Below are 20,260 nucleotides of genomic sequence, written 5' to 3' on the forward strand. Positions count from 1 at the left end.
ACTGTACCACCAACCATGTGGCAGCATCTCTGAAACAAATACATATGTTTCATTGTCATATACACGGAGTGTACAAAACATTAAGAACATCTGCTCTTCCCATGACACAGACTGACCAGGTGAAAGCTGTGATCCCTTATTGATGTCACTTGTTAAATCCACTTCAATCAGTGTAGATGAAGGGGAGGAGGCAGGTTCAAGAAAGATTTCTAAGCTTAGAGACAATTGACACATGGATTGTGTATGTGTGCTCATCAAGCTGATGTTTAAATTGAGACCTGAGAGACTCTTCTATATCCCACTTAGTTCATAATCTCCATGACGACTTATGACAAGAACACTGCAGAGTCAAAGGTCAAGTACATTAAAAAGTTTGTCCTCTTAAGAGTTTTTTGGATCTACACTTGTAATCTGTAGTGATCCATTGAGGAAGCAGCCTAAGCAGCCACTCAGCACAAGCCCACTGCTCTAACTCAACCCATCAAAATCCTATTCAATTTAAGTAATTTGGCAGACACGCTTATTCAGAGAAACTTACAGTTATTGCATTAATCTTAAGATTGCTAGGTGAGACAACCACATACTCTATCACAGTCATAGTAAGTACATTTTGTCCTCAATAAACCCTAACCCTACTAGCTCCGGGGTGAAGTTTTACGCTAGGTCCAGACCTAGGATCAGCATCTTCCTCCCCCAATCTTACTTGAACCATTAGTTGGGAAAATGTGAATCTGATCCAAAATCAGCATGTAGAGCAAATTCACCCTATGTCAAACATGTCATGCTTTTCCCCAACCACTGGATATGGTGGTGCTAGGTCTAAGCAGTTGGCTAGCAATGATCGGACTTCGATCACGGTTGAGGAACTAACCTACTGACAATGTGACAGGCTGCCACCTCCAATCTCTCGCTGCCCTTTATTAGACTCAGAAATGGCACCCTATTCCCTAAATAGTGCACTACTTTGGATGAGAGCCCTATGGGCCCTGGTCAAAAGAACTGCACCATAAATGTAACAGGTTGCTATTTGGGCACGAGGCAACACTGTAGTAGCAGACACAGTGATGTCATGGTTGTAGAGGGTACGCTGATAGATGATAGCTGCAGGAGGACATTAGCATGGACTGACTGTGCAAAACATTAAGGACACCTTCCTAATATTGAGTTGCATGCCCCCCCCTCCCCCCTTTTGCCCTCAGAACAGCCTCAATTCGTCGGGGCTTGGACTCTACAAGGTGTCAAAAGCGTTCCAGAGGGATGCTGGCCCATGTTGACTCCAATGCTTCCCACAGTTGTGTCAAGTTGTCTGGATGTCCTTGGGATGGTGGAACATTCTTGATACACACGGGAAACTGTTGAGTATTGCAGTTCTTGACACAAACCGGTGCTCCTGACACACACTACCATACCCGGTTCAAAAGGCACTTCAATATGTTTTCTTGTCCATTCACCCTCTGAATTTCACACATACACCATCCAAGTCTCAAGGCTGAAAAAGTATTTATTTAACCTGTCTCCTCCCCTTCATCTACACTGATTGAAGTGGATTTAACCAGTGACATCCATAAGGAATCATAGCTTTCACCTGGATTCAACTGGTCAATTCTACAGTGCTATCAGAAACTATTCACACCCCTTTTCTTTTTCAGCCTGACTCTAAAATGTATTACATTTAGATTTTGTGTCACTGATCTAAACACAATACCCTATAATGTCAAAGTGGAATTTATTTTGTAGATTTTTAAAAAAATTCATAAAATATGTAAAGCCGAGCTGTCTTGAATCAATAACTATTCAACCCCTTTGATAAGGCAAGCCTATATAAGTTCATGAGTAAAAATGCGCTTAACAAATCACATAATAGGTTTCACTAACTCATTCCGTGTTCAAAAGTAGTGTTTAACATGATTTTTGAATGACTACCCCAACTCTGTACCCCACACATACAATTATCCAACCTCAAAGGCCAGGGAGTTTTTCCAATGCCTTGCAAAAAACGGTACCTATTGGTAGATGGGTAATAAAAAAAAGCAGAAATTGAATATCTCTTTGAGCATATTCATTATACTTTGGATGGTGTATCAATACACCCAATCACTACAAAGATACAGGCGTCCTTCCTAACTCAGTTACCGGAGAGGAAGGAAACTGCTCAGTGATTTCACCATGAGGCCAATGGTGACTTTAAAACAGTTACAGAGTTTAATGGCTGTGATAGGAGAAAACCGAGGATGGATCAATTACATTGTAGTTACTCCATAATACTAACCTAAATGACAGAGTGAAAAGAAGGAAGCCTGTACAGAATAAAAATATTCCAAAACATGCATCCTGTTTGCAACAATGCTCTTAAGTAATACTCAAAAAAATGTGTCAAAGAAAGGAACTTTTTGTTCTGAATACAAAGCGTTATTTTTGGGACAAATCCACCACAACACAACACTGAGTACCACTCTTCATATTTTCCAGCATGGTGGTGGCTGCTTCATGTTATGGGTATCCTTGTCAAGGACTAGGGAGCTTTTAGGGAAAACATTTACGGAATACAGCTATAAGCACAGGCAAAATCCTTGAGGAATAACTGGTTCAGTCTGCTTTCCAACAAACACTGGGAGAGTAGCTTACCAAGACGACATTGAATGTTCCTGACTAGTTAGAGTTTTAACTTAAATCGTCTTGAAAATCTATGGCAATTTATGTCTGTCTAGCAATGATCAACCATCAACTTGACAGAGCTTGAAGAATTTAAAAAAGAATAATGGGCAAATATTGCACAATCCAGGTGTGCAATGCTCTTAGAGACTTACCCAGAAAGACTCACAGCTGTAATCACTGCCAAAGGTGATTGTAACATATATTGACTCAGGGATGTAAATTAGATATGTCTGTATTTCATTTTCAATAAACTTGCAACATTTTCTAAAAACATGTTTTTTCATTTCGTCATTATGGATATTATTTGTAAATGGGTGATAAAACAATTGATTTAACCAATTTTGAATTCATACTGTAACACAACCAAATGTGTACTAAGTTAAGGGGTATGAATACTTTTAGAAGGCACGGTATTTCATGGAAAGAGCAGGTGTTCACAATGTTTTGTACACTCAGTGTATATTTATATATTGTACATGATAATGATATGTTTTTAGCCATGTGCCAGCATATTCGCTGGGGAGGACTAGCCGCCTGAATTATAGATGATAACAGAGTACAAATCAAGTGAATCTACTCACTTAAGTTAATCTATCTATGGACCACTTCAGGAAGTAGCTTATGTAGGCACCCGGTCAACATCTTTCACAACCAAACGTATCCTCTGGTCAATGAGTAGCTACAATTTGTGTATTAATAAAATTCACATTGGATTAGTAAATTCTGTGGATGTAATGAGTCCAACCAATTTGACATTTCGTTTTCAAAAAGTATAAAGAATCAATGTTGCATTACTAGTCATATGTCTTCTTCAATTTGAAGGACCTGAAAGACCAGACATGTTGATTTATAGTTAAATTTGGCCATGTTTCCTCAACTTGACATGTATTGACTACATGAGCCTTTGATTAATATACTGATTACATTTTTTATACCTTGAGAGAAATTCAAATGGAAGAGAGAGAGAGAGCAAACATAAAAGAGCGGGGAGAGAGGGGGAGGGGGAGAGAGAGGGGGAGACAGAGAGAGAAAGGGAGAGAGAGAGGACGCGAGAGAGGAAGAGAGTGAGGGAGAGAGAAAGAGAGCGAATGTGAGAGAGCGGGGGAGAGAGAGAGAGCAAACATAAGAGTGCGGGAGAGAGAGAGAGAAAGAGAGAGACAGAAAGAGAGCACAATTCACATTTTCTCCCCCCTGTCCACGCTCAGCATGCGTTGAGCCTATGCGACAAGGAAAAGGTAAATGATTGACGAGTAAACATCTTCCCGGCATCCATTTTGAGATATGGAATTACATCAGGAACGAAAATGGATTGCATTACTTTTGGAATTCCTTTGCCCCATGTGGTTAAACCCCAGGAGGCTTAGATGTAATCTCCCAGGTATTAGCAATGAGGGGGATGATAAAAGGTCTGTAGTCTACACGTGTGGCTACATAGCGCAAGGGAAAGTAGTGTATCGCTGCATACCACCAAACGGATCAATACGTCAATGTTCACCCAACTGCCTGCATGTCACAACAGTATGTGTAAAGATAGCGCTGTGTCTTGTGTTATGTTAGCGGAAATGTGTCTCCATGGATGCTTATAACAATCCTTTTTATTACCACAGCAGTACAGTTAGGCATTTTTCGGAATGTTGTCAAGGTTGTCAATTGATATGGACCTTTGCATATACCGTAACAATTGGCAATCTAGCTTTGCATTCACCCAATCAAATGACAGCTCGTGCTGTTGGGGGTGAAGAATTKAACTATTATATTTCTGAACGCACACACGGTGTTGAACGTTTTTACTCATATATTAGAGCTAGACAACTGGGCACACAATGGTTGAATCAACGTTGTGTCCACCTCATTTCAATGGAATTACTTTGACCCAGTGTGGAATACATGTTGAATTGATTGTCTGTGTCCAGTGGGAGGATACATAAACACACTCCAAAATGTCAAGTGTATTTTGTAAAGGGGGAAAAATGTATCAAATAACATTTGACAATGTGAAGAGAGAGAATGAACAAACCCCAATGAACTTCTTCAGGAGGTCCAGGATTTGGCTGGTGGCGTTGAACACGTCGCGCCAGTCATTCGGCGGCATGCCCGCGGGGCGGTCCTCGGGGGGGCTGTTGTACAGGAAGTTGGCGAGCAGTTCTTCGGTCCATCTTGTGCCTTTGAGCCCGTGGTTGAGTGCGGCTGCAAACACCGGGTTATCCAGAAAGGCCTGATTTGAAAACCAGAGAAAAGGGGTTGTGTGGGTAATTTACACTCATCAGATTATAAAACAATCAATGCACTGAGAAATGAATGCAATGGAAGCTAATTAGAGACCTGCAGCACTGCAGATAGTTTTTCCTCTGCGAGAGAATGAATTAGAAACATTAAGCTAGATGGCACTGTTGTACTGCAGGCTTGGGAATTTACACCCACCTTTTTCATGACCGTGCACATTCACACATGTAGAGTCGCAGGCACATACGCAGACACACTCAGGCATGTGCACAAACAAGCGTACATTCCCACACACACATACACACACTGTGTGCTTCCTGTGACTGTCTCCTTCCTCCTTCCCCCAGCCCTCGCCCCAGTGTGATAAGCACCAGGTGTCTTAACTGTCAGCTCGGCTTAAGCCTCATTCCATGATTTCACTCGGCACTCAAAGAGTTAAGGAAGAGATATGCTAATCTAAATGCAAATGGTGTTGCTGTTACAGCCTCCCTACAGTATGTGTGCAGTTTCAAAAATGAATGGCCACCCATCCCTGTAGTGTAGAACAATGGGAGCCTTACATAATAGCTTCCTACTCAGGTTCTGTACGTTCCCTGGTACAGGTTTGGTGAAAATACATTATTTGCATCCCAAATGGCACCCTATTCCTTACATAGTGCACTACTTTTGACCTGATCCCTATGGGCCCAGATCAAAAGTAGTGCACTATAAAGGGGATAGGGTGCCATTTGGGATGTAGACTTTCCATCTGTCTGGGACTGCTCCCCTCAGTGTGATCTGTAGGGTGCATACAGTATGCTCGCAACCATGAAATTGCAACCGTGTAATAACACGATAATAGTGGTGTTGTATTGCATAACTGAACATGGTCTGCTGATAATGTAGTGTGTGGCAAAACAGGCTGAAATTCTCTCTCTGCCTCTCTGTCTCTCTGTCTCTATCTCTCTCTCTGTCTCTCTCTGTCTCTATCTCTCTCTCTGTCTCTCTCTGTCTCTCTTGTCTCTCTCTCTCTCTCTCTCTCTCTTCTCTCTCTCTCTCTCTCTGTCTCTCTCTCTGTCTCTCTGCCTCTCTCTCTGCTGTCTCTCTGCCTCTCTCTTGCCTTCTCTCTGCCTCCTCTCTCTCTCCCTCTCTCTCTGCCTCTCTCTCTGCCTCTCTCTCTGCCTCTCTCTCTGCCTCTCTCTCTGCCTCTCTCTCTGCCTCAAACATATTCTGACCATTGTGTTCAGTTGAGTTTAAGTAAACACTTTGGAATGTTTAACATGAGATCAAAGTGTCAAACGTCTATGCTGCTCCTGACCATTAAGAAACATCAGGTTTAACCATATATCTGTGATAGTAAGAGTGGAATAATTCATTTAGTTTCAAGATGTACATACAGAAATATATTGTAAACAATATGCCGTTTTTACTTTAGAGTTAAGAATATTTGTAAAGGGTCACTGAAATTCAATTGATTATACAGAATGCCAATGTGTCTGTGGCTAAACATAGTATATATGTTGTACTACTCTTAACGTTCAGTGGCATTTGGGACGGATTGTTGCAGATATGCCGTTTAACCCCGGCGTCCAAGTGTCAAATTACATTATCCGACATGAGGTCTTCAGGCAAAAAAATACGTGTTCCCCTGTTTTCCCCATATTTTCCCTGGCCTTTTAAAAGGATGGAAATGGTCGGCTCCCGGCGGCAAACGGCCAATGAAAACTCAAACCAGCCCTCTTACCATTTTCCAACATAGGGTCATTCTAATAATAATTCCTGCATGACATTTTCCTAGATGTTCACTGGTTTGGCATCAAGTAAATGGCAACCAACCATTAATTATCCGTCACTCTTTTACTGTAATAGAATGTTATATGAACAGATGTAAACCCATACTGTTACCTGTTGGCAACACTAGTAATTATTTTTACACAGAGTAGTGCTTGAAAATACTGCTTTCTGGGTCCTTCAAGCCATTCCATAAAATCAGAGCTATCCCCTCTCCCCTATGCACTAGCATAGATCTGAGAGGATTGAATGGCTATAGGGAAAATGGTAGTAAATCCATCTTGCCCTCTGATAGTCAAGGTGGAACATAGAGCTAGTTAGAGGACTCTTCTTTGTATCTGTTCCACTAAGGCATCTGTGAGCGCACGGGTAGCGCCATAAAGACCATCTCCATTTTTAAGTAGTCCATTTTCTTATTGTACAACTTCTATGAGTTGGTTAACAAACTGAAAGGGTGCATACTGTGTTGTTTGAACAGGTATAAAGACAACTTGCAGTTGTGGAATGTTTGCTCACGAGTATAATTCATTGGCTGATCCATCCTGATAACCTGGATGGAATTAAGTGATCCTTCCTTAACCCATAGGGAGTCACACCCAGTTGACTACTTCAACATGCAGGTTGGCATTTATTGTCATTAATCTTACCCTGGAGACAGCTCTGCAGAGTGAGCACTAGCTGGCACAGACACAAAGTCATGAAATCTGATTTTAAACCTAACCTTAACATTAAACTTACCCACACTGCTAACCCTAATGCCTAACCTGAAATTAAATTACTTTTTACAATGTAGCCAATTTTCACCTCGCAGCTGGCCCGTTAGCGGAAATCGCTCAGTTCTGCCTCCAGGACAAGATTCATGACAATAAACGTAAACCTGCCTTCAAAATGAGGCAAGTTCTCAATAGCACTGCACATGCTAAAATGGCTTTTGGGCACTGCAGTTGTCTATCTATGTCTATGAGGTGGAATTGTCACCATATTGCTTATGCCTATCCAATCCTCCTAGATCCAATCAGTGGAGGCTAGGGGTTTATTTGGGATTTAAGAGATTTCTCTCTTCAGCTCAGCTGATAACTCAACTGTGCTGTAATTGCCGCCATCAATGTAGAAAGTTGCTAAAACCTTGAGAGACCTCTGGAGAAGATGACACCACGGAACTACCAGTTCTGAGGCCTGCTGCTCGGAGGGAGAAAATGAAGACAAAGGAGAATTGCAGGGTCCATTTGTGTAAAGGTTAGGGCTGGGGTAATGAATAACCTGGCTACATGGAGTGCTCGGCTACGCTCTTCCCTAGCTGCCCATAAGCTCATTTCAGGTGACACGGGAGTAATGTCTGCTTCAAGGGAAGGGGAAGGAGAGAGAGCGGGTTTCTGGGAAGGGAAAGGTGTGTGAGCTCTCCATCTCTCCATTCCAAGCTAATCCCCTTCCCTGACTGCCGGGGTGAAAATTATCCAGCACTTACCCATAATTACTTTATTTTTTCCATATCGATAAACCTGATATGTAGCTATATTTTTCAGCTGAATTTGTGTTAGAAATGTTAGATATATTCTGGTGGGAGGAAGTGTAGGACTCTACTTTGAGAGATAAAGGTTGGTAAATATGCCTAGTAGAATGGCTTGTGTATGTCATTCAAAATTCTAATGGACAAGGATAATTCCGACTGATGCATGTGGAAAGTATTCAGACCCCTTCCCTTTTTCCACATTTTGTTACATTACAGCCTTATTCCAAAATGGATTAAAATATATACAGTATATATAATCCTCATCAATCTGCACACAATTCCCCATAATGACAAAGGGAAAACAGGTTTGTTTTGCAAATATTGATTGTTTAGCAAAAAAAAAAATGGAAATACCTAAGGGTGTGAAAGTATTCATAACCTTTTCCATAAGACTCGAAATTGAGTTAATGTGCACCCTGTTAATATTGATCATCCTTAAGATGTTTCTACAACTTGTTTGGTGTCCACCTGTGGCAAATTCAATTGATTGGACATGATTTGGAAAGGAAAGCACCTCTCTATATAATGTCCCACAGTTGACAGCGCTTGTCAGAGCTAAAACCAAGCCTTGAGGTCAAATTAATTGTCCGTAGAGCTCCGAGACAGGATTCTGTTGAGGCAACAGATCTGGGGAAGTGTACAAAAACAATTCTGCAGCATTGAAGGTCCCCAAGAACACAGTGGCGTCCATCATTCTTAAATGGAAAAAGTTCAGAACCACGAAGACTCTTCCAAGAGCTGGCCTCCCAGCCAAAATGAACAATCGGGGGAGAAGGCCCTTGGTTAGCGAGGTAACAAAGAGCCCGATGGTCACTCTGACAGAGCTCCAGAGGTCCTCTGTGGAGATTGGAGAACCTTCCAGAAGGACAACCATCTCTGCAGCACTCCACCAATCAGGTCTTTATGGTACAGTGGCCAGACAGAAGCCACTCTTCAATAAAAGGCACATGACAGCCTGCTTGGAGTTTGCTAAAAGGCACCTAAAGGACTCTCAGACCATGAGAAACAAGATTCTCTNATAATTCATTGGCTGATCCATCCTGATAACCTGGATGGAATTAAGTGATCCTTCCTTAACCCATAGGGAGTCACACCCAGTTGACTACTTCAACATGCAGGTTGGCATTTATTGTCATTAATCTTACCCTGGAGACAGCTCTGCAGAGTGAGCACTAGCTGGCACAGACACAAAGTCATGAAATCTGATTTTAAACCTAACCTTAACATTAAACTTACCCACACTGCTAACCCTAATGCCTAACCTGAAATTAAATTACTTTTTACAATGTAGCCAATTTTCACCTCGCAGCTGGCCCGTTAGCGGAAATCGCTCAGTTCTGCCTCCAGGACAAGATTCATGACAATAAACGTAAACCTGCCTTCAAAATGAGGCAAGTTCTCAATAGCACTGCACATGCTAAAATGGCTTTTGGGCACTGCAGTTGTCTATCTATGTCTATGAGGTGGAATTGTCACCATATTGCTTATGCCTATCCAATCCTCCTAGATCCAATCAGTGGAGGCTAGGGGTTTATTTGGGATTTAAGAGATTTCTCTCTTCAGCTCAGCTGATAACTCAACTGTGCTGTAATTGCCGCCATCAATGTAGAAAGTTGCTAAAACCTTGAGAGACCTCTGGAGAAGATGACACCACGGAACTACCAGTTCTGAGGCCTGCTGCTCGGAGGGAGAAAATGAAGACAAAGGAGAATTGCAGGGTCCATTTGTGTAAAGGTTAGGGCTGGGGTAATGAATAACCTGGCTACATGGAGTGCTCGGCTACGCTCTTCCCTAGCTGCCCATAAGCTCATTTCAGGTGACACGGGAGTAATGTCTGCTTCAAGGGAAGGGGAAGGAGAGAGAGCGGGTTTCTGGGAAGGGAAAGGTGTGTGAGCTCTCCATCTCTCCATTCCAAGCTAATCCCCTTCCCTGACTGCCGGGGTGAAAATTATCCAGCACTTACCCATAATTACTTTATTTTTTCCATATCGATAAACCTGATATGTAGCTATATTTTTCAGCTGAATTTGTGTTAGAAATGTTAGATATATTCTGGTGGGAGGAAGTGTAGGACTCTACTTTGAGAGATAAAGGTTGGTAAATATGCCTAGTAGAATGGCTTGTGTATGTCATTCAAAATTCTAATGGACAAGGATAATTCCGACTGATGCATGTGGAAAGTATTCAGACCCCTTCCCTTTTTCCACATTTTGTTACATTACAGCCTTATTCCAAAATGGATTAAAATATATACAGTATATATAATCCTCATCAATCTGCACACAATTCCCCATAATGACAAAGGGAAAACAGGTTTGTTTTGCAAATATTGATTGTTTAGCAAAAAAAAAAATGGAAATACCTAAGGGTGTGAAAGTATTCATAACCTTTTCCATAAGACTCGAAATTGAGTTAATGTGCACCCTGTTAATATTGATCATCCTTAAGATGTTTCTACAACTTGTTTGGTGTCCACCTGTGGCAAATTCAATTGATTGGACATGATTTGGAAAGGAAAGCACCTCTCTATATAATGTCCCACAGTTGACAGCGCTTGTCAGAGCTAAAACCAAGCCTTGAGGTCAAATTAATTGTCCGTAGAGCTCCGAGACAGGATTCTGTTGAGGCAACAGATCTGGGGAAGTGTACAAAAACAATTCTGCAGCATTGAAGGTCCCCAAGAACACAGTGGCGTCCATCATTCTTAAATGGAAAAAGTTCAGAACCACGAAGACTCTTCCAAGAGCTGGCCTCCCAGCCAAAATGAACAATCGGGGGAGAAGGCCCTTGGTTAGCGAGGTAACAAAGAGCCCGATGGTCACTCTGACAGAGCTCCAGAGGTCCTCTGTGGAGATTGGAGAACCTTCCAGAAGGACAACCATCTCTGCAGCACTCCACCAATCAGGTCTTTATGGTACAGTGGCCAGACAGAAGCCACTCTTCAATAAAAGGCACATGACAGCCTGCTTGGAGTTTGCTAAAAGGCACCTAAAGGACTCTCAGACCATGAGAAACAAGATTCTCTGGTCTGATGAAACCAAGATTGAACTCTTTGGCCTGAATGCCAAGCGTCACGTCTGGAGGAAACCTGGCACCATCCCTACGGTGAAGCATGGTGGTGGCCGCATCATGCTGTGGGGATGTTTTACAGCTGGAGGGACTCGGAGACTAGTCAGGATCGAGGGAAAGATAAATGGAGCAAAGTACAGGGAGATCTTTGATGATAACATGCTCCAGAGCACTCAGGACCTCAGACTGGAGTGAAGGTTCACCTTCCAACAGGACAATGACCCTAAGCACACAGCCAAGACAACACAGGAGTGGCTTCGGGACAAGTCTCTGAATGTCCTTGAGTGGCCCAGCCAGAGCCCAAAATTCACTGAGGAGGATGGTCCTCCCCTTCTTCCTCTGAGGAGCCTCCACAGATGTATATTGACATTAAAGCTCTTTTCAACTAGATTTAACACATAAAACCAACTGTTAATTTCATTTTCTGACTTACATTAACATTAGATAAAATCACCATAGATAAGACAGTGATACTCATGTTTGACAAGTCATTCATCCTTGTCTAACATCTGTCACATGTAAATCAGCTCTACGGTGTAGTACATCAGGTTTCCATGTTTCTGTTGAAGGAGTCATAAATCTTACCCGCAGTGCACTGACTTGGGGGCCATTTTGAAAGTAGTTCCAACCACGTGGTTCAAAATCCTCCCAAGCTTCCAACAACTCTTTCAACATGGCCAATGCGTTGAAAGTACTATTTGCCTGAACAAGAAAGAGAGATACAGTGTGGTGATTAAAATATGGAAAATTCCATCTCTAACCCTACTCCATTTGAAGGCATTCACACTGTGCTATCAAATTTATTTCGCAGCCAATCTGACCTTGAGAACACACTGCGTCTTCGTATTTTCACCTATCCCCCGGGGAGACTGATTTGATTTCTACCCCCGTTGTGACTAATGTAAACAGGGTTATTTACACCCAAGCACTGAGATGTAAACAATTGGGCTGCTGGGGGTGTGAAGACGGGCCCCAATGGCAAGACCGAGCCACTCGCTGTGAAGTCGGTGGATCTACTCAGCCATTATCTTACTAGATATTCTTCACATCCAATTCCCTACAGCTTCTCACCATTGGTTTGTGTTGTTTATGCAGTTTCGAAATTATGTTAATTCCGGGAGAAACGTCATGAAAAATTGATTATATCCCCTGAGTGTGTTCCCTATTTCCTCTCCCTGGTTTCTGGAGAGGGGTTCATAGCGTGTATCATCACGTTTTGATTTACCAGCTAATCTAAATGCCTCGTCTTGGTATGATTCGTGAAGTGAAAATATGCAATTAGATACAATCGCAAACGTTTTAATTATTCAAGCTATTTACATAGGCACCCAAAGTCAATGTCCCCAACACTGTTATGAGTGTTGGGATCACAGACAGAGTCCACATTCTTGCAGACATCCATTTTCTTTCAGTCTACTTGACTGACTTCAATTCAAATTGACACCAACCCTGGCAGACATGTGATGTGCATACAATATGAGTTTCTCCTTTGTTTTTACCTCTTTCACCATTAGTCTAGTTGCAGGTGTGTCAGGGGTGTAGAGGATCTTCCCTTGGATTAGGGGCCGAAATGTCCTCCAAACAATACGTAGGCCAGGAGTTCCCTCAAGAGTGTCAATCAGTACTTTGCAGAAGGCACCTGGTGAGAGAGAAACATCTATTGTTCCGTCAAACACGCCTAAATACACCTGTTAGCGACTTAGAAATTGAGAAAAGCAACAGATAAAAATTATACAGACATCTGTCTGAATGAGTACATGGACCAAACCATCAAATATAACATAAGATACATTAATAATGTCTTGACGATAATAGATATAAACATTTAATCCATCTGTTACAATCAAAGTTACCATCAAAATAAAAGTTTGTTAATCTGTTGTGTTTCAGGGTTAGAAACAGAAGATTTAGTCTGCATCCTAAATGGCACCCTATTCCCTATAGTGGACTACTTTTGACCAGAGCCCTATGGGTACAAATGGAGCCCATAGTTTCCCAGAAATCACATCAAACCCTCACGCCACTGCTGAGAAAATAAACGGTAGTCTTCACATGCTTAATAATGGAAGTAGCAGGTGATATGACAACCGGTCAAGTTTACACTTTTCACTATGTGGAGGATTTACTGCAATTCCGACACTTCAAAGACTGAATTATTTTGTGTCGAACAACTCCTTTAATGTGTAGCTAATAACACAATGGCTGGGGAGAGAGGAAGGAAGGGAGCAAGATATTTATATAGCAGTCTAGCACAGCTGAATACACACAGGAGGAGTCGGGAGCCAGGAGTGCTCAACACTAAGGGAGAAAACAATTCAATATGCTCAGCTGCAGTGGGATCATTACTAATTTATCCAATCTGCCCATGTGAATATTGCCAGGTCGGTTGGAGCGCTGTGTAGGTTACACAGGACGATAGATCTGAGGGAATAGCATGGTGAAAGGTGCTGCAACCACCACTTGTTTGTGTTCTGTAGGGTGTGAGGACGTCTCTGTCTGTCCTGTAAAGCTTCTCTGTTTATCGGTATGTCTGTCTGCTTGCCTGCCTATATTTGTCTGTCTGCCTGCCTACTGTACATGTCTCTATATCTGTGTCTCTGTTTCTGTCTGCCTCGATGTGTCTCTGTGTCTTTGTCTAACTGTCTGTACTTTTGTGTGTGTCTTTTGGTCCGTCTGTCTGGGCTCAGGTGCGTAGGTCTATACTTGGCTCATCATCTCAACTCAAAAGCCTCTTCCACCTCTTCTATCACAGTGCTCCCTTAACCGCTGGCCATCAAAGATTTGTGGAAATTTTGAGTGCAGGATGTGCGATAAATATTAGTCTTTTGCCTTGCGGCCATCCCTTCTAAGGTGCTCCGGGGAAACTCTGTCGAGTGCTAATGGCCGCCCTCACTCCGGCCAGCTGTTTCCCCTGACCACATGTAATTTCCTATAATCATATCGCTTAGACAGGCAGTACACAGCGTCACATGGCTTAGAGCTCTCCGTTCAATAAATATTGATATCAGGATGAATCTCTTCCACCCATTCTTATGAATATTTATCTCCCCCAAAACTGTGACATACCATCATATTCTTACCAAAGGTATCTGATTTATCACACAATGGTGGCAGTGAGGACCTGAATCCATATTTTACACAGGGAGCTGCAGCCAAGTAATTGCTCGGAGCCTCTAGTCAGCCCCTCATCATACCTGGCAAATTTAATACATTTGAGTTCCGCACAGTGCAGAAATAAGACTCTCTCACACCCACACATACGTTTTACTCTGCAAACGTACATACACACAGTCACACGCCTACCTATCGTGGCTAACACACACATCACTCACTTAGACTGCACCGCTTCCAACATTCAAATAGAACTCTCCAGAATGTCATTCAAACACGACTGTCTCTCAAGTGAAAGCCATAAAATATTCCTTTCATCACTCACACACAGATAAACATAATATTTGTGCAGACACACACATACATACACAAATTCACACGAACATGTACAAACAATGCTCTACTGCAACTTCTACATCCAACTAAGGGCAATCAATGGTCAATTGGGCCGACCAACCAGTGCTCCCGCACATTGGCTAACCGGGCTATCTGCATTGTGTCTCACCCACCCCCTGCCAACCACTGTTCATCATGCATGCATAGTCACTTTAACCATATCTAAATGTACATACTACCTCAATCAGCCTGACTAACCAGTGTCTGTATGTAGCCTCGCTACTTTTATAGCCTCGCTACTGTATATAGTCTGTCTTTTTACTGTTGTTTTTATTTCTTTACCTACCTATTGTTCACCTAATACCTTTTTTACTTTGTTGGTTAGAGCCTGTAAGTAATAGTTTAGACATTGTTAATGCTGTAAATGACTATTGTATCTGGAAACGGCAGATTTTTTATAGAATATATACATAGGCGTACAGAGGCCAATTATCAGCAACCATCACTCCTGTGTTCCAATGGCACATTGTGTTAGCTTATCCAAGTTTATCATTTTAAAAGGCTATTTGATCATGAGAAAAACCTTTTGCAATTAGGTTAGCACAGCTGAAAACTGTTGTTCTGATTAAAGAAGCAATACAACTGGCCTTCTTTGGACTAGTTGAGTATTTGGATCAGCATTTGTGGGTTCGATTACAGAAATCAAATCAAATGTTATTAGTCACATGTGCCAAATACAACAGGTGTAGACCTGACAGTAAAATGCTTACTTATGAGCCCCTAACCAACAATGCAGTTTAAAAAAATATGGCTAAAAATAAGAAATAAAAATAACAAGTAATTAAGAGCAGCAGTAAATAACAATAGCGAGACCATATACAGGGGTGTACCGGTACAGAGTCAATGTGCGGGGGCACCGGTTAGTTGAGGTAGTATGTACATGTGGGTAGAGTTATTAAAGTGACTATGCATAGATGATAACAACAGAGAGTAGCGTTGTAAAAGAGGGGGGGTGCAAATAGTCTGGGTAGCCATTTGATTAGATGTTCAGGAGTCTTATGGCTTTGTCGGTGATCAGGCCTACCGCTGTTGTGTCATCGGCAAATTTAATGATGGTGTTGGAGTCGTGCCTGGTCGTGCAGGTCATGAGTGAACAGGGAGTATAGGAGGGGATTGAGCACGCACCCCTGAGGGGCCCCTGTGTTGAGGATCAGCTTTGCGGATGTGTTGTTACCTACCCTTACCAGCTGGGGGCGGCCCGTCATGAGGTCAAAGATCCAGTTGCAGAGGGAGCTGTTCAGTCCCAGGGTCCTTAGCTTATTGAGCTTTGAGGGCACTACGGTGTTGAACTTTGAGCTGTAATCAATGAATAGCATTCTCACATAGGTGTTCCTTTTGTCCAGGTAGGAAAGGGCAGTGTGGAGTGCAAAAGAGATTGCATCATCTGTGGATCTATTGCACTTGTCCTCTTGCTCAGTTGTGCACCGGGGCCTACCACTCCTCTTTCTATTCTGGTTATAGCCAGTTTGCGCTGTTCTGTGAAGGGCATAGTACACAGCGCTGTACCAGATCTTCAGTTTCTTGGCAATTTCTCACATGGAATACCCTTCATTTCTCAAAACAAGAATAGATTGACGAGTTTCAGAAGAAAGGTCTTTTGAGCCTGTAATCGAACCCACAAATGCTGATTCTCCAGATGCTCAACTAGTCTAAAAAAGGCCAGTTGTATTGCTTCTTTAATCAGAACAACAGTTAACATAATTGCAAAAGTGTTTTCTAATGATCAATTAGCCTTTTAAATTATACATTTGGATTAGCTAACACAACGTGCCATTGGAACACAGGAGTGATGGTTGCTGATAATGGGCCTCTGCACGCCTCTGCACTATGTAGATATTCCATTTTAAAAAATCAGCCGTTTCCAGCTACAATAGTTATTTACATCATTAACAATGTCTGTAACACTGTATTTCTGATCATTTTGATGTTATTTTAATGGACCATTTAAAAAAAAAACAAGGACATTTCTAAGTGACCCCAAACTTTTGAACGGTAGTGTATATAAAAACAGCCTCCAGGAAAATGAACATATTCTGTATGCTATAGGCCTGGCTACGGTTTCCCAGAAGCATCTTAAGGCTATGTTCATTGTTAGAACTATAGGATCATATAGTTCTAACAATGAACTTATCCTAAAGAAAAGTTTGCGAAACAGGGCCCAGGACTCTAAAACCCTGTTCCTGGAGAGCTACCATCCTGAAGATATTTAACTCTAAACCTAATCCAGTGCATCTGATTCTACCAAATAGCTGGTTGATCAGCTGGATCAGGTTAGTTACGACTGGGGTTGGATTGAAGACCTACAGCAAGGTACAGTAGTTCTACAGGAACAGGGTTGGAAAGAACTGCTATAAGCTCTATCCATCATACATTTCAATGCCCTATACACACCATTTTTTTCTATGATATGTGATTCCCCAGCACAGTGGGGAGTGTAAACAATCGATCCAAAGGGCTAATCTCATTTCTCCTTTGTGATAGGCCATCTACATTTTTTTTTTTTACAAGTGTTTACTGCCACAGACAGCAGCTTACTACCCAGTTTTTTTCTTTAATGATGCTATTGGATGGTGCCTAATCCCAACATAAATTAATTTGGGAGCCTTTATAGCCTTTATTGTTTCTATTTTAGTTTTCCTCAGAGTCCACTTTGAGTCGTGTAAAAGAGACGTACTGTATATTGGTTATTGTAAAGAGACGTGTATTCCCATACTCATGTACTGTACAGAACACTAAAAAGAATCAAGTTAAGCTATTAGCATGCAGATAGAGGTGTTGGCACTCATTTCAAATGGCTGCTGCATTGTTTTACTAATTTGTAGTGGCACCAGAACAAATCCACTTTAGGGTGTACACTTTATTCCATGGAAAAACCAAACGTATTAAAATATAAAAATCCCGCAGATCCTCAAACTAACAGGCAATTAATGGAACAGGATAGAGCAGCCCCTAATTAGTACAATCCGAAAGACATCACACTTGAGAAATTGTGCTCAGTGGTAAGCGGAGGGACAAACACAGTTGTGTAATGAGGAACTCAGCACTGTAAATAAATAGGTCGGCTTGACAGGTCAGATCCCTGGTAAGTTTTAAGATTCTCTCGTTTTTGACTTTGGCGTCTCCTGGCCTCAGAAAACTTTTCCACTCTGTAAATAATCTATGAATATCTTAGCACCCGACTATTTGTCAAGCTGAACAGACAAGGGCTCGGCTGCATTTTAAAACATGACCATTTGTTGGAAAACAGAGACAAAAAAAACGCCTACATATTTCTTAAATGTCATAGGGAATAGCAATGTGTATGCCTAGCTGGTTACTGTTATACGAAATGGATTTATTGTCATTGGAGGAAGCATATTGAAGCCCATTTCTCAGAACAATACCTCCGTGATCAGGGGAATCATACAGGTCCCACATGACAAGTGTGACCTTTGAAGCATTCATGAATGTCATTTAAAACATGGTAGAGTGCCATGTCTGAGCTGTGTATACATTACCCAACATTGCTGTTTGACAGCTAGATGGATCCAAGACCACATAATAAGCCCTTTGCACAATAATAATAATAATAATAACATGCTATTCCAATCATTATTTCACATTTTCAAAAACTGTTGTACAACACAATTCCTTAACAGTAAGACAACATTTACACATTAAAGAAACCTCCTTGGACTGTTCAAAACGGATTTGATCATTCTCGGAACATAGTACTAACACTGTAAAAACATTGAGGGGGGCCTCCCGAGTGGTGCAGTGCTAGCTGTGCTAGTTGTGCCATTAGAGATTCTGGGTTCGAGTGCAGGGTCTGTCGCAGCCGGGCGCGACCGGGAGACCCATGGGGCGGCGCACAATTGGCCCAGCGTCGTCCGGGTTACGGGAGGGTTTGGCCGGGAGGGATGTCCTTGTCCCATCGCGCACTAGCGACTCCTGTGGCGGGCGCAGTGCACACTGACACGGTCGGCAGGTGTACGATGTTTCCTCCAACACACTGGTGCGGCTGGCTTCCGGATTAAGTGGGCATTGTGTCAAGAGGCAGTGTGGCTTGGTTGGGTTGTGTTTCGGAGGACGCACGGCTCTCGACCTTCGCCTCTCCCGAGTCTACGGGAGTTGCAGCGATGAGACAAGACTGTAACTACCAAATGGATACCACGAAATTGGGGAGAAAAAGTGGGAGCTTGATTTCTCAGCTCACCTCCAATTCCTTTGAAATGTGTTATTTTGTGTTGAGATTTAAAGTATTACTAACAACCTTGTAACATGTCAGTGTACAAAGGTGAGGTCAAAAGAAAAGATGCAAGCTCTATGGTGAAGAAGAAATTTAGGGGAACTGAGGCCCTCTGTAAAGAGCTCCACGACACCATTTTGCAGGCCCCTAGACAGGCTATGGTGGAACAACATCGCAGCCTGGATGCTATTATTACCTCAGCCGTGAAAAAGGCTGTGGACAACATTCTGACACCAAAGATTGCAGCTTTTCGTCGGACGGGGCCACAGCGTCTCCCGACGCCTCCTGTCTCAGCCTCCAGTATTTATGCTGCAATAGTTTATGTCTTGGGGGGCTAGGGTCAGTCTGATTTATCTGGAATATTTCTCCTGTCTTATCCGGTGTCCTGTGTGAATTTAAGTATGCTCTCTCTAATTCTCTCTCTTTTTCTCTCTTTCTTTCTTTCTTTCTCTCTGAGGACCTGAGCCCTAGGACCATGCCTCAGGACTACCTGGCCTGATGACTCCTTGCTGTCCCCAGTCCACATGGTCATGCTGCTGCTCCAGTTTCAACTGTTCTGCCTGCGGCTATGGAGCCCTGACCTGTTCACCGGACGTTCTATCTGTCCCAGACCTGCTGTTTTCAACTCTCTAGAGACAGCAGGAGCGGTAGAGATACTCTGAATGATCGGCTATGAAAAGCCAACTGACATTTACTCCTGAGGTGCTGACCTGTTGCACCCTCTACAACCACTGTGATTATTATTATTTGACCCTGCTGGTCATCTATGAACATTTGAACATCTTGGCCATGTTCTGTTATAATCTCCAACCGGCACAGCCAGAAGAGGACTGGCCACCCCTTATAGCCTGGTTCTGGCATTTCTAGGGAGTTTTTCCTATCCACCGTGCTTCTACACCTGCATTGCTTGCTGTTTGGGGTTTTAGGCTAGGTTACTGTACAGCACTTTGTGACATCAGTTGATGTAAGAAGGGCTTTATAAATACATTTGATTGATTGCAGGTCCTGGTGACTAAAGCCAACAATTCAGTTAATGCTTTGGCCGTGGAAGGCTTGAGCAAGTCTCTTAAACAGACCGAGGGGAAATACGACCAGCTTCACTCCAAGGTGAGTGAGAACAAATTAAAGATGCAGACTACAAAAAAAAGGACATGTCCTTAAAAGTGACAGAAATTGAGGCCAGAAATCGTATGTCAAATTTGAAATTGGTGGGACTCGACAACTCAGAGGAAGGGTCGGACTCCATTGGTTCCTAAAAAGAAATCTGTCAATTTGGAGCCCTTCATTGGTAGGCCAGG

General features: G+C 42.4%; 1 pseudogene; it reads right to left on the reverse strand.

Moving 5' to 3' along the window:
• LOC111960328 (phospholipid-transporting ATPase ABCA1-like) overlaps nt 1–20,260 on the reverse strand; it is a 232,665-nt pseudogene that overhangs the window by 171,289 nt on the left and 41,116 nt on the right.

This window comes from Salvelinus sp. IW2-2015, linkage group LG37 (assembly GCF_002910315.2).
Source record: "Salvelinus sp. IW2-2015 linkage group LG37, ASM291031v2, whole genome shotgun sequence".
In the NCBI taxonomy this organism is placed as follows: Eukaryota; Metazoa; Chordata; class Actinopteri; order Salmoniformes; family Salmonidae; genus Salvelinus; species Salvelinus sp. IW2-2015.